Consider the following 14,800-nt stretch of genomic DNA (forward strand, 5'->3'; position numbering starts at 1 on the left):
ACAAAGGCAATTTAATGGTGAAAGGAGGCATTGTTTTAGGTTAAAGCACAGGCCATCAGGGAAGGAGAAGCTTGAGGCAGCTGATCACGTTGTTTCTGAAGTCAAGAAGACGACAGCAATGAGGGCTGGTGTTCAACTCACCCTCTCTTTTACACACATTTCAGGATCTCAGCCCACGGAATGATGGCACCCACAGTGAGTGGCAGTTTAACTAGTATCCACAGTTGTAGAAGGTCAAATCACTAAGATAAATTACTTATTCAATTTCACCCCAGATGCACTTGCTTTTTACAACCACCACCAACAAATACAGTGACGCACATTCCCCTTCTCTCCTTTCTATCTTACTGCTTAGAAAGAAATATGATCACTAAAGGAAACAATTTGGATATGAAGATGTGAGATTTTCAAGGAGAATAAAATGACTTTGGAGTAAGAATATGATATAGTTCTTCCACTAAAGCTAAGAGGCTAAAAATGTCACCAATAGTCGAGAGGAGATTGGAGATTCTTTTACTCTAACCAGATGGAAATCGTGGGCAGACAAAAGGAGCATGTCTCTTGAAATTAACAGTGTAGTCTCACACACTGGGACTTCAAATTCAGAGTCTTATGGCTATAAGATTTAAGAATTAGAGGATTATGCCTACAAGCTGTCAAAGTTGGAGGCTTAGGGTTCTATGTCCTTAAGACAGAGGCTTATAACCTTGGGCTTATAGTGTGGTTATGCTGCAACTAGATATACCTCTTGAGTTTTGGGTGTCAAGACTCTTAGCTCCTCATGGTTTGAGGACTCTAACTCTTTTAGCAGCAGGGCTTGTAGGCTCTGACCCTCAGCTTTTTATAAGTCTCCATTTCTGCAGTCTCTCTTCTGTACCATCTCTCGTCTTCTTAGTCTTCCTACTGTCTTCTGTCATCTTAGTTTCTGGAAGACAATCTGAGCTCCATCACTCTTTGGAGTTGTTGAGTCACATCCTAGTGCTATAACTCAGAACCCTGGATATCTAGATCTTTAGGTCTATGACTCTGGAACCCAGCAGCCAGCTGCTCACTGTGACTGCCACTGGGGCTAAATGCCCAGGATTGTGTCATCACTTCATACAAAAATTCATTTGCTCTCTTCATGATAAGACTGTAAGTAGGCAGAAGTCCTTTCATAAATGTCTAATATGGTAATATGAAGGGTCAGAACTTAAGAAGGAAGACTCCCATGTCATCCATAAGATTGGAAATCTGCCAAATTATAAAGTCATGGAACACTTGGAAAAGTTAACATTTGTTTTTATGTGTGAGTATGTGTGTGTGTGTGCGTGTGTGTGTGTACATGCACACGTACGGGTATCCATATGCACATATGCATGAGTCACTGCATGTGTATGGAAGCTAGAGGACAACTTGTGAAGTCTGATTTCTTTTTCCATCATGTAGGTTACGGGATCAAACTCAGGTCACCAGCTTGGCGGCAGTGTCTTTACCTGCTAAGCCATCTTGCCAACCTCTGTAACACTTGCTCTCCAACTGCAATTTTACAAAAAAGGATTGTTGCAGGATTTTTGTACACTGTATGAAGATATATCACTGTGAATGTTTTTACAAAGCTGAAAGGTCAATGACTTGGCAGGAGGTATAGGCAGGACTTCTGGGCAGAGAGAGGAACTCGGAGGATTAATCAGACATGGGAAACACCAGTGAGTAACTAAGGAAGTTGGAGGAACAGAATGAAGGAAAGGTAAAGAGCCATGTGGTGAATGTAGATTAATAGAAATTTAAGTTATTGGGAGCTAGTTGGGAAAAGTCTAAGCGAGGCCAAGCTTTCATAACTAGTCAGAAGTCTCCATGTCATTATTTTAGGATTGGTGGTCCAAAAAAAATTCCAACAAGAAAGACCTGCTATAATTGGTCCCAACATTTGGCACAGATGTTCACATGAAGTTTGAGAAGCTGAAAAAAGAGTTCTGAACACATAGTCAGTTGCAGTTTCCTGGTAGCCACTGTCTCTTGGGTAGGTCCAGTGCTCACAGCACACAGAAGGATGGCTCTTTTAAGAGGCCTTTGCTGAGCAGTCAAGCACTTGAGTACAAAAGGGCCCTAAGTACAAAAGCCAGGCCTGTGGTAGTACAGCCATGGGACAACTTCTCAGAGCTGGGACAGTTAGGTGTGGCTCTCAAAGGACCCAAATGGAGATAGCCAAAAGTGTCATGTGCTAAGCAGAGCCATGTGCTAAGTGAAGCTGTGTGAAGCATCAGGCATGCAAAAAGTTAGATCCTGACAGGGAAAAAAATCTCTGAACAGGCATGGTGTGCTTGAAAACATGCTTAGATGCTAAGGAAAGAAAACAAAATGGGTAAAGACAGGCACAGAAAAAAACAGTTTAAAAATAGTAAGTCTTCAAAAGTGATATAAAAAGAATAATCTATGTAAGGAAAGGAAATACATGGGGTGTCTATATAGTGCTTTGTTCATTTTAATTTTTTAAATGCTAATGAACAAAAGATGCCAGCTGCTGGGAGATATTAGACTGTGGAAAAACCTACTGAATTAAACCAGCCCATAAACTTTAAGCTATCTGAACTTTAGAATGGGGTCAGAAAATGTGTTGCTTTCAGGGAGAGGGTATATGACTTTGTTTTTTTTGTGGGGGGGAGCACTATGGATTCCTTCAAAATTAACAAGGAACAGATTTGATTGGGGAAAATTCCTGAAAATCTTGGCTGCAACCATGAAGGAAGAAACCAAGGAAAACTACAAGACAAGTAACATATAAGCTGATCCTTTGACATGGGGACAGCTCTGAGACATGATAAATCTTGCTAGCTACAGAGTCCTCATGCTATCCTTTCACATGGCATGGATGGAGATTTATATTACATCTTGGTTATATAGTTCAAATGACCTTTTAAAGTTGGCAGATGCCTTTTACCTGCTCAAACACAGAACAGAGAATCATCGTTAGCTGATTTGTGCATACCATACACTCCATACTTGTATCAATGCAGATAAGTATGTTACTTTTAAAAGTTTATGTGTTTTCAGAACAAAAGGATCAGATATTAATGAATATAAGTAGCCCAGATGATCCAGCCTCTCAAAAAGCTTCTGTTGCTGCTTCCTCAAAAACATGCATCTAAAACAACTTCAAAGTGGATGGTTGAGATGGTCCACCCTCATAGACTATCCAGCTAGGACTTCAGATACACCAGGAACATTCCTATCACATCAAGATTGGACAACAGCTGGATCTCCCAGGACTTGACCATTATCTCAATTTTCTCAGGGTCCCCTAAAAGATGCTGTCACTCCCTAGACAATAGAAAGAAAGTAATTTTAAGGATACCACACCCACATTCCCAAGAGGTTGGATAGGTGATTTTTGGTCATTCAATGGCTTATGGATATTGGTCATTGTTTAGGGGGGTTGGTTGCAAGTTTTTTTCTGGTCATGATCAGGGGAAAAAACTAAGTAAAGGAGATTAGATTTAGGGATCTATTTCTGAAAACAGGGGGTGTACGAATGATAGGATAAAAAGGTAGGTTATTGAATCTACTTTTAAACTAAAAAGCAAATATTAATCTCAAATATTTTCCATTGGTGTGAGTTTTTGTATAATTGATACAAATGTAAGGTTATTTGTTAGAACATACTGTGTATATATTTCTACTCTCATGTAAGATATTTTTGCATATTGATACAAATCTAAGGCTATTTTTATTTTAACATACTGTATATATGTTTCTATTCTTGTTTAAGTTATTGTATATATGTAACTCATTTAAAAATGTAAAGTTATAGTCCTTGAAACCTATTATTATAAACTATTTAGGATATTTAAGAAATATAGGTTAATAGTCATCAATACCAATAAAACTTATACTCATCTTAGGTATGTTTTCAAGATATATTTAAGATAGATGGGCTTCAAACTCTTCAGCAATCTACAGTATATGGCATTTAGGATGTTTTAATGATATAAGGCTTTTCATGACAGTGAGATACATCTGTGCCTTGCAGCACCAATCTGCCTCAGAGAAGAAGATGGGCATCAAAGAACCTCCACTTGGAGTTTGCCTTCATTTCTGGCAAAGCTAGACATTGGGCAAGAAACTGCCCTTGCCTCATCTGCTGACAGTATGTTGTGCAAATTAAATAAGCAGGACATAAAGGAAGGCAACTGCCAAACTTTGCCAAGAAAAGGTAGGACAATCCTTCAAAATTCCTGACGGATATTCTAGGTCTGTAGGGTGAAGATGAAAAGGAACCTTGGGTTACTGTCTAGGCAGCCATATGTCTGTCATTTCTAGTTTGAGAAGTTGTTTACTCTGTACTTCCTGTTTACTCAGGTAGTATTTTATCCTTCTTGGATATCTGATGGGTCTGAAGGCAAGATAGTTACACCATTTTCTTTGTTACCAGATTCAGAAAAGGAACTTACAATAGAGAAGTAAAGTTTATAAGTTTGAGAGACATAAAAACTTAAGTTGTTTATCTAAGAAAATGTTTTAAGTTATAAAAAGATATTGGTAATACATGTTATGATAGAAAGTGGTTTATGTGTAAAACTTTGGGCTCATCAAGACAGGAGAGATTATAGGGCACATAATAATGTTCAAATTTGCCACATAATAATGGACTGGACATTGTAAATGTAACTCTTACTAGATAATTATTCTTATTGTATATAGTTTTACTGTACTAGAGTTAAATGCTTTCATTTTTATTTAGTCAAAATGGGGAAATTTGTACACTGTGAAAGTGCATCTCTGTGATTGGTTTAATAAAAAGCTTAATGGCCAATAGCTTGGCAGGAGAGGTTAGACAGGACTTCTGGGCAGAGAGGAACTCAGGTCATTAACTAGGCTCTCAGGAGATGCCAGCAAGACACTAAAAACATTGGACATATCGAGTGGAGGAGAGGTAAAGAATCACGTGACAAATGTATAGCAATAGAAACGGGTTAATTCAATTCATAAGAGCTAGTTGGGAATAAGCCTAAGCTAGGCCAAGCTTTCATAATTAATAAGTCCCCATGTTATTATTTGGTGACTGTTGGTCCAAAAGAAATTCTGATAGGAAAGACCTGCTACATAGGATGACTTACAACTCAACCAAAATTATAAGCCTTGTATAAAAACTAATCTTAGTCTTCATGGAGGAAGGTAGGCACCCTGACAGGCCTGACAGATAGAGAAAGAGGCCACAGGTAAGATGGTAATATTGTGGCCAAGCTTGCTGCACAAAGCCTGTCCTGGATGTATCTCAGCTTAAACTGTGTACCTTCCTCTTCTTTGTTAAAGTTTATTAACCTAAAGTAATGGAAGGGTATCTGTCCTACACCACAAAAACATTTATAAAACCCAACCTCTCCCAAGCTTTAGGGTTGTTGTGGGGAGTCTGTCTCTTTGCATGGGTGTGCCTATGTGCTTCTTCAGTTTTAATAAAGCATGTTGCCTTTCTTCTTGCCTTTTAATTCCACAATGGGTGAAGAAAATGACAATCACAACTCCTACATGGTAACTTAAGCACAGTTGCTTTTCTGTCAATAATGAAGAGGTTTTGTTTCTTATTTTGTTTTTAAATTTAATTATATGTTATGTGGGCAAGTGCTTTGCCAGGAATGTATGTCTATGCATTACTAGAGTTCCTGGTACTAATGGAAGCCAGAAGAAAGCGCTGGATCCCTTGAAACTAGAGTTATGAATAGATGCTAGACACCATGTGGGTACTGGGAAGAATAGTCAGCGCTCTTACCTGCTGAGTCTTGGGGAGATAACTTCCTATCTCCTATCATAATTTAGGGGCTTATGCTACAAAGTTAATAGCAGCCTGTAGCAAAGTCCTCTGTAGCATCTGTAGAGGAGGTCATGTGGAGGTCATGTAGGCTTGTCATCGTTAAAGTAGAGCTTTCTGGCATTGGTAGAAAATAAGGCAGTAGAGGCTGGAGAAAGGATTCTTGAAGATGAAGTTGTGGCTTTAAGAAGTCCGCAGCTAAGGTTACATCATTCTTTGTAACTGTAGTGTAGTATCCTTGAGGGACCCATGAAGCGCTGTCAACTCCCTACACAAGGCAGTCAGGCACAGGAAGGAGCTGCTAGCTTCCTTATTGGTCCTTCGTAGGGCCAATTTGATGCCTTTCAACAGTTGTGTTCATTCAGAGGAACAGTAAACATTAAAAGCTTCCCACAACAGACATTAACATTAACCTTAGCATTCTTAGCAGTGCTTAACAGTGCTTATTTGTTAGCCAAACACACGCAGGGATATTTGGTCATTGATTACAAAGAGGAATTTGGGGTCCAGTGTGGAGAAAAATCTGTTTTCTCTAAGTATTATAATAGCTTTGGAAACATTGCCTTAAAAATAATGAAGAGTCCACAAGTAAGTGGGGTTGCCAGACTCAAGTAGATAGAAATCCCATCATATAGTTAAGATGAACTCAGAATCCTTGAGTATTTAAAACCTAAAATCAGACATGCTTATCCAAATACCTACATGCAGAAAGTGGCTAAATCATGTGCACAGTCTTCAGTGATAGCATGCATTTAAATGCCTATCAGATCTGACTAAATGCCTAACGGGAAAAGAAGCACCCCTAGGAGGACACACCTAAGGGCCAGGAGGCAATAGTACTCCTCCTGGGAACATTCTGGAACCCAACTAAGAAGTCCTCGCACCCAGTATATATGATCTTCTCCGTGTCTGCCTCTGGTCTTCTTGAATCATCTACTCCTGTAACTCACATACGCTCTTCACTTTCTGCCTTCACAGTCATGGCTGTACACCCCATGTGTACAGTAAGTTGGGATTTGTCCTTGCTGCTGTAAACGGCCACCAAAATTTCATTGTAAAGGCTGTTACTCTGAGTCCACTGCACGTTTCCCTCATCCATCGACCCACACACGCAGTGTTTGATTGAATCTCCTGGTAATTTTGCACAGTAACACTGTCAATGCTGCACATTGATTTCACTTCATTTGGGTGTAAACCAAGAAGTGGGTTTTGCTGCATAGCTATTTGGACTATCATGTCTGAATCAGACAGTCACTATGTATTATCCCCAAGAGAAGCAATGCATTACACTGTTCAGGGAGCCCACGCTTCCTCCTTAATGCTATGACTGAGTGAGAATTTAGAGTTAGGAAGAGTGATTACATAAGATGGTGCAAAAAATAAATTGGATACTTGATGATGAGGTTAGTGGTCTGTGATAGATAATCACAGTGGGCAAGAACATTTTGTCATCTTTCACTTCTACATGTTTAGAGAGTTACACTTTCCCATCACTTGAAAGTAAGAAGCCTGAGCAGAAGTGACATATACGATTACTTTGAGGCAGACACATTTAGCTTGATGGAAAACTTCTAAATCTTTCCACCTCTACTGATTTAAACTCAAAGCAAATCAACCCTAGTTCACCTGGAGCTTTTGGTCAGGGGTGTGTAAACAACCCACCCCAAAACAATATAGGCTATGGCCATAGTCCTCTGTTGCCTCCCAGAGTGTAAGGGCTGACTCTGATTTGTCACTAACAACAACAAATATTCATAGAATCTTAAAACAGTAAATTGTACTTTTCATGTGTATTCAAAATCCATAAATGTTTGGGAAAGTAATACCATTTAAGATATTATTTCAACAGGGATTTGTTTGCTTAGCACCCCCCTCAACAGAGGTGGCAGGAATCCTCTGTTTCATGTATTGTAGATTAGTTGGTACTGCCTAGAATTTTATGTGAATGAAATCATTCAGTGAGCTTCTTTTGGAAAGGGATCTCTTTCTGTATGATCATAGCAATTATTCTGAAGTGTATTTATATTATTACATACAACAATACTTTATCACTTTTTACTACCTAGCAAAATTCCTTCGTATGGATATGATATGGGATGTTTACCTATGTATTTATCTGTTGATGGGTATTTCAGTTGTTCCTAGATTTTTTAGCTATTGCAATAAAATTTCTATGAATATTCATATTCACATTCCTTCAGTTTTCTTTGTAAGTACTTAGGAAGGTCTGTACTAGATATGTGTATGGTGACTTAGGAAACTTGCAATTGGTTTTCCAAAGTGATTTTGCCATTTTACATTTCCACCAGAAGTGTGTGAATACTTTGGTTGCTTCCTGTTCTCACTTTTACCTGGTATACACTCAGTCTAATTTTAAACCCATAGCTATGCAATGGCATGTTAGAATTGAGGGTACTTAAATCTAAGACCCAGTAACCAGGATACATTATTACAGTAACTGATTTTTTTTCTGTCTGCTATCACCACTCGTAGTTGCTGGAAGCATATGATTGCAGTAGCTGCCAACTATTGGGCTACTGATGATCTAAAACCAGAGCAAGAAAACTCCTTCTGATACTGGAGACAATCTACATCTCCAGGTTTGGTGTTCTAAGCCTCTGGCTCTGCTTTGGACAGTTAGAGGGTGGGAACTGTCAACACTATGAGAGCTTCTCACCTATTCACAGTTTCTATCCAGGAAGAGCAAATGGTTCAACCTTACTGACTGGTAACAGGCATGGAAGAACACGGCGTGAAAGGAGTTGCTTAATAAGTTGCTAAAGTTATCTTATTCAATTCAGCCATGCTAGCACTCTGATGTCTGATGTCTAGCATACATATCTGTGACAACATGAGCAAAACAGTACAGCACAACACCGTAACAAAGTAGAATTTCAGGTGACTTAAATAAAATGCTATGTTACATCCAAGCAGGTGACAAATTAGAGGGAAACTGGAAGAGAGCTAATTAAAAACAGAAGCGAGGATAAGGCTTATTCCTTTTTGATGCCACAGGCTCCTGAGTATTTTTCTGGAAATAGGACACATAATTTATCCAAGGTTTTCTGTAAGCCAAAGCTGAAAGGAAACATAGTTAACTAGCTCATGGTGACTATTAGACAAAAAGAAACACAAGGTAAGCAGAGTTATTCTGGTAACAAAGTTTGTAGGAAATCTCCCCCCCTTGCCATGGGCTTTGAAAGCAATGACGATGTAATATCACAGGGAAGAGAATTTGCAGTATCTTTTACTAAGTAGAGCACTATGTGCACCCTACTCATATTTGCTGATCATATAGCTTTATAGGCTAGCCTCCTGGAAATGCCTTCCTGTAGTGGGAGATCTCACAGACCCATCTACAGTGCTGACCACGCCCAATGGTCTGGTCACAGGCGAGTATGTGTGTGTGTGGAATTTTGGTCTGGGGTCAAGGACAGACTTGCTCTCTCAGGGTTCTGGTTGGGTCTCAGAGAGCAGCTGAGCTTGGGTGCTCGGAGTGCTCATCCTGGGTTATCGGTTTCTAATGTAAGTAATTTCTCTCCAATAAAACTAACCTATATCATCCAAAAAAAGAGAATTATTTATATATCCCAAATGAGTCCTTTTTCAAAATTGTAAACAGTCTCTTCTAGTCTGATTACTCTCCCCTCCAGCTACATTAAGGTTAAATTGATCTTTAAAAATGTATATGCACAATATGTGGTAAGACATTTTCATGTGCAGTGAAATGATTAAATTAAGCTAATTAATATATCTAGCACCTTACACACTTTGCTTTCGTTGTGGATAGAACATTTAGGATTCCTTTCTTAGCAGTTTCCCAGTTTATAATATCCTACACCATAGTTCCATGCTGTTCACCTAACGTCCCTGAGTAAAGTTTGACGTACTCCAACCGAAATGCAGAGCTCCATTCTCTGCTTCTATGAAGAGTTCTCCTCTGATCAGCTTGCACATACATGCAGACAAGTTTACACAGTACTTATGTTACTACGCACATTTGGTAGTTTGTCTACATTGCTGTAAATGACGACAGTGTAAGGATCTTCACTCTGAATGAATACATAGGGCATTTTCCCTACACATCCATTCACACACTCTTTGATGGATTCCATATACTGGTCAATGTGAACATTCCAACCGTGATGACTTGTCTTCTGCATGATGATTTCCCTTTTGAATATAAACCCAGGAATAAGAATATTGTATAATATAGAAATGCTATGTTGATTAGGTGGGGTTTCCTAAGGGAGCAGAGCCAATAGGATGGATGTATATGGGATTTATCAGATTGGCCTACAGGACATGTTTTGAGGAGTTCAACAATGGCTGTATCACACTGGAGAAGCTGAAAATCTATTAATTGCCCAGTTCATAGGGCTAGATGTCTCAATAGTCCTAATATGGAGGTGAAACCTTAGAGCATACCTGGAGAGATGCTGGTCTTCTGTCTACAGTGGAGTGCCAAGAAATTTCTAATATCAGTGAAGAAATACCTCAGCACAGGGATAGATGAACTTTCCAGTGAAAGTGAGGGGAAAAAAGGGTCAAAAGCAAAGCTTCCCTTCTTTCATGGCTCCTCAAGTGGGCTGCTTCCAGGAGATATGGCCCAGATAAAGGGTTGGTCTTCCCTGCTTTGAGTAACCCGATCAGGAGTGCCCAAGAGCTTGGGTTTTAGTTGATTTCAGATGCAGTCAAGTTGACCAAAATTAGCTGTCACACTACAGCTGCTGGCTAGCTATAGATCCCATTTCTTCCAGAGGACATGGGACACTTTGAAACTCTCAAGAGTGTTTGCGTGTGTTGGGAGTGGGGTTCTATTTTGTGCTATAAGTTTTTCATTAAACTGATTAATTTGACAGCAAGAATGAGAACCCAAGTTTGGATCCTTAACACCCACAAAAAGCTAGTCATAGCAGTGCATATCAGTGAACCTAGTGGAGAGGTAGAGGGATAGGAAAAATGATGGAGTTTGCTCATCAGCTACTCAGGGATCCTGTGTCAAAAACTAAATGGAAAGTAACTGAGGAAGATGCCCAGCATCACCACACACACATGCACACACATGCACACACATGCACACACACACACACACACACACACACATACATACACGCATCATACACTCAATGCATCACACAGACACTGAATCCTGCAAAATGTTTTCATTTGTTTACAGTTATTCACAGGTTACAGGCATTGTTCTTGACGGTGTTCATATATTAAATATCTCTCCTCCCAATGAGTCAAATCTTTTCACATCCCTTTGGTCTTTTGGTGAACACTGTCTGAGTCCATCTGTGTGCTGCTACAGCAGAAAATCTGAGAATGGGTAATTTATGAAAACTGGTTTATTTTCTTACAGCACTGGAGACTAGGAAGTTCAACATACACATGGGTTCATGTCTGGTGAGGCCTCCTCTATTTTTAAGACAGTACACCAGAAGTAGGATTTCTGTGCTGCAGGCAAAGGGCACAATCTATAAAGCTTTTATAAGGACTTTAGCTCCATACACAAGAGAATAGCCCTTAAGACCTTAACCTGTCCTCCAAGCCTACCTACCTCTTCAAACTATCACATTGACAATGTCTGAATTTTGAAGGGGGCATATATTCAAACCACAGCAAACAGACTTTTTAGCTGTGTTGATGACACAGTGTCATATTTTTCCTTTTATGCTAAGGTTTTCATGTCCTCTTTGAATTTTTAAATATTTATTTTATTAAGTATTTATGTGAATGATGTGTGTGCAAAGGTCAGAGCAAGGCATTGGATCCCTTAGAGCTCAAATTAAAGGGCATTGTGAGCTGCCTAACATGAGTGCTAGAAACTGAACTCAGATCCTCTGAAACAGAGGCAAATACTCTTAATAGCTGAGTCATTCTCCAGCATCTCCCTCCCTGGCATTTATTTATTTATTTATTTACTTACTTATTTTACTTATTTATGTTATTTTGCTAAAGCAATTTACCGTTTTTCATTCACTGACAAAGGAAATCATAAAAGTTCTACAAAATTCCCTAACTTACTCGACTTTTACCTCTACCCTTGGCCCTTCTGACTATTACCAGTGATTATCTCCTGTTTTTACTTTTCTAAAAACAGATGTGTCATTACTTCCCATCCCTCTATCCACACAATAATTTCTATCTTGCAAGTGTTTCTTCATTTTCTTCATTGTTGTACATCATGAAATTTCTCTCTTCCAGTTTGTTTTGATCAACAAGCTGTGTAATACATATGTGTGTTTACCGAGGTACCAGTTAGGAAATTTATGATGCTAAATTAGAACAAATTGAAAAGGGTTTCTAAATAGATCATTTTCAAGAGAAGAATGAGGTATGAGAAAATCCCATGAGCTACATATTGTGATAATAATGGTGGCCATATTACTAAGTCTTGATAAGGAATGGGGGGACCAGAACTCATAGGACATCATTGTGCAGAATAACTATTCAGATAAGTAATACAGAGAACTAGTGTCAGTTAAGTGCAAAAGCAACAGCCTAGAATGTTCTGGAGCCTCTGAAGCTTCCCTAGCCAATAGCTCAGAAGACTCTTGTCTTGGGGTTATTATTATCGTGGTCACCAAAAGCAACTTGCAGAAGAAAGGTCTGCATACTCTTCCATATCACTGTTCTTACCAGGGAAGGAAGTCAGGACAGGAACTCAAGCATGACAGGAACCTCGAAGCAGGAATTGATGCAGAAACCATGGAAGGATGCTGTTTACTGGCTTGCTCCCCATGGCTTTCTGGGCCTAATTTCCTATAGAACCCAGGACCACCAGCTTGGGCTGGCACCATCCACAATAGCTTGCCCCCTTCTGCACCAATCACTAAATATGAAAATGCCCTGCTGGCTTGCCTACAGCCCCATCTTATGGAAACATTTCCTTGCTGAGGTTCCTTCCTCTCGGATGACTGTAGCTTGGGTCAAGCTGATGTGAAACTAGGTAGCACAGCTCTGTTGCTGAAGACAACAGGTACGTGGGTTACAGACACAGGGAAATCAATCTGGAACTGAGCTAGAGGCTTCCTCCTGGCTGACTAGCATTCATTTTGCCAGTAAGTGTTCTACAAGAGGCATGAGGAGAAAAGCCATTGATGAACTTACTCATCTCTGAAGCTTGGGTGCTACAAAACCAACCTGCCAGACTGGTACTGCTCTCAGCGTGGGTTAGAGAAGCATTTTTTGCAGTGTGGTATGGTTAGTGCAGATACTCATAACCTTGGTAGTGCTGAAAGCAAATGACTGTTGAGGGCTCAGCCATATGGATTTTCCCAACATGGCCTTGACTTGGCCCCTTTGTTCATATTATCACTCCTCCCTCTCTACAACTGGACTACAGGAGTTTGGCCCAATGCTTAGCTATGTATCTCTGCATCTGCTTCCATCAGTTACTAGATGAAGGCTCTATGGTGGCTATTAATGGGGTCATTAATGGGGGGGCTTGGGCAGTTTGTGGGGCCACTGGCAGTGGAACCAGTATTTATCCCTAGTACATGAACTGACTATTTGGAGCCCATTTCCTATGGAAGCATACCTTGCTCAACCTAGATACAGGAGGGAGGGCCTTGGTCCTACCCCATATGATGTGACGAAGTTTGATGATCTCCCATGGGATGCCTCACCCTCCCTAAGGAGTGGATGGTGATGGGATGGGGGATGGCAGGGGTGATGGGAGGATGAGGAGGAGAGGGAACTGGGATTTGTATGTAAAATAAGATTTGTTTTAATTTAAATAAAAATTTTAAAAAAGGAAGTTCAGCCCTAAACAGGACATCATCTACATGACACTTCAAAGGCCCTAGGAGTGTCACAGAAGAGGGACAAAAGCTTTTAAGTGACTGGGGGATGGGAAGGCTGCCAAGGAGAAACAGAGTGTGGCCAGTTCACTCATGCACTTACAGTAGCTATGGTTACCTGCACAAGACCCACACACAAATACACACCCATCTGAAAAAGGTTGTAAGAGAGGAGGGAACTATTTGGGAAGAATAAAGATATTATCAGTGGTGGGAGAAAGATAGTGTAATGAGGATGAAAATAATGACCTTTTTTTCTCTCTCTCTCTCTCTTCCTCCAGTCTGCAGCTAGAGCACCATTAACCCAGGATGCTAAAGTGACTTGCTTATGTAATTCCCATGGCATAGAGAAGTGTGGGCAGTGACAGACACACAGCAAAAACCAACCACTGGATGAAATGGCACAATGGACGAAGAGTCCATGTCCTAACACGAAGCACACACACACTTCCTTCAGTTTATGCGCTGGTGCAAAGCTAGGTAAATTTGGTGACGCAGAGGCATTCCTGCCTGAGGTACAATGACATCCAGACTCAGTAGTTATGGACACTGGGTACAAAAACATGAAGTGACTTGCTAGGGATAATGGTGAGGGGGGCTGCTGCAATGTCCCCCTGTGCTTTTTGAATTCATGCATTCCGCCATGAAGACAACATTACATGTTATCTGTTTATGTATAGCAAGAATCTCATTCTGCAGATCAGACAGCATCCCAACCCTTCAGGGGCACCATGAGTGAGTTTCCCCAAGGTAACCTAGTACTATAGTAAAGCAGCCTGAGGAGGATGACGGGTGAGTTTCAGGAGGCTGAACCCATTGTTTTACTTTGTTGTACAGTGTGGTCCCCAATCAGAGCAGCAATAGTAACTTAGATAGTAATATGGTTTGAATGTCTGTGCCCCCCATCAAAATTCATGTTGAAATTTAATTCCCATTTAATCAGGATTGGAAAGTGAGACCTTTGGGGGATCATTAGGACATGAGAGACTACACTGGGGTAACAACTTATGAAAGAGGCTTCACATAGCACTCCTGGCTTCTTCCTTTTATGGTTTTCTACCACGTGAGGATACAGGACTCCAGGTACCACCTTAGAAGCCTTCACTAGATAACCAGTCTTGTTGGCATCTTAACTTGGATTGTCCTCTGACCTCCACATTTACACAGTGGCATGCAGAGTGCATGTGTGTATGTCATCCCTTCACAT

Source organism: Mesocricetus auratus, unplaced genomic scaffold (genome assembly GCF_017639785.1).
Source record: "Mesocricetus auratus isolate SY011 unplaced genomic scaffold, BCM_Maur_2.0 Super-Scaffold_6730, whole genome shotgun sequence".
Classification (NCBI taxonomy): domain Eukaryota; kingdom Metazoa; phylum Chordata; class Mammalia; order Rodentia; family Cricetidae; genus Mesocricetus; species Mesocricetus auratus.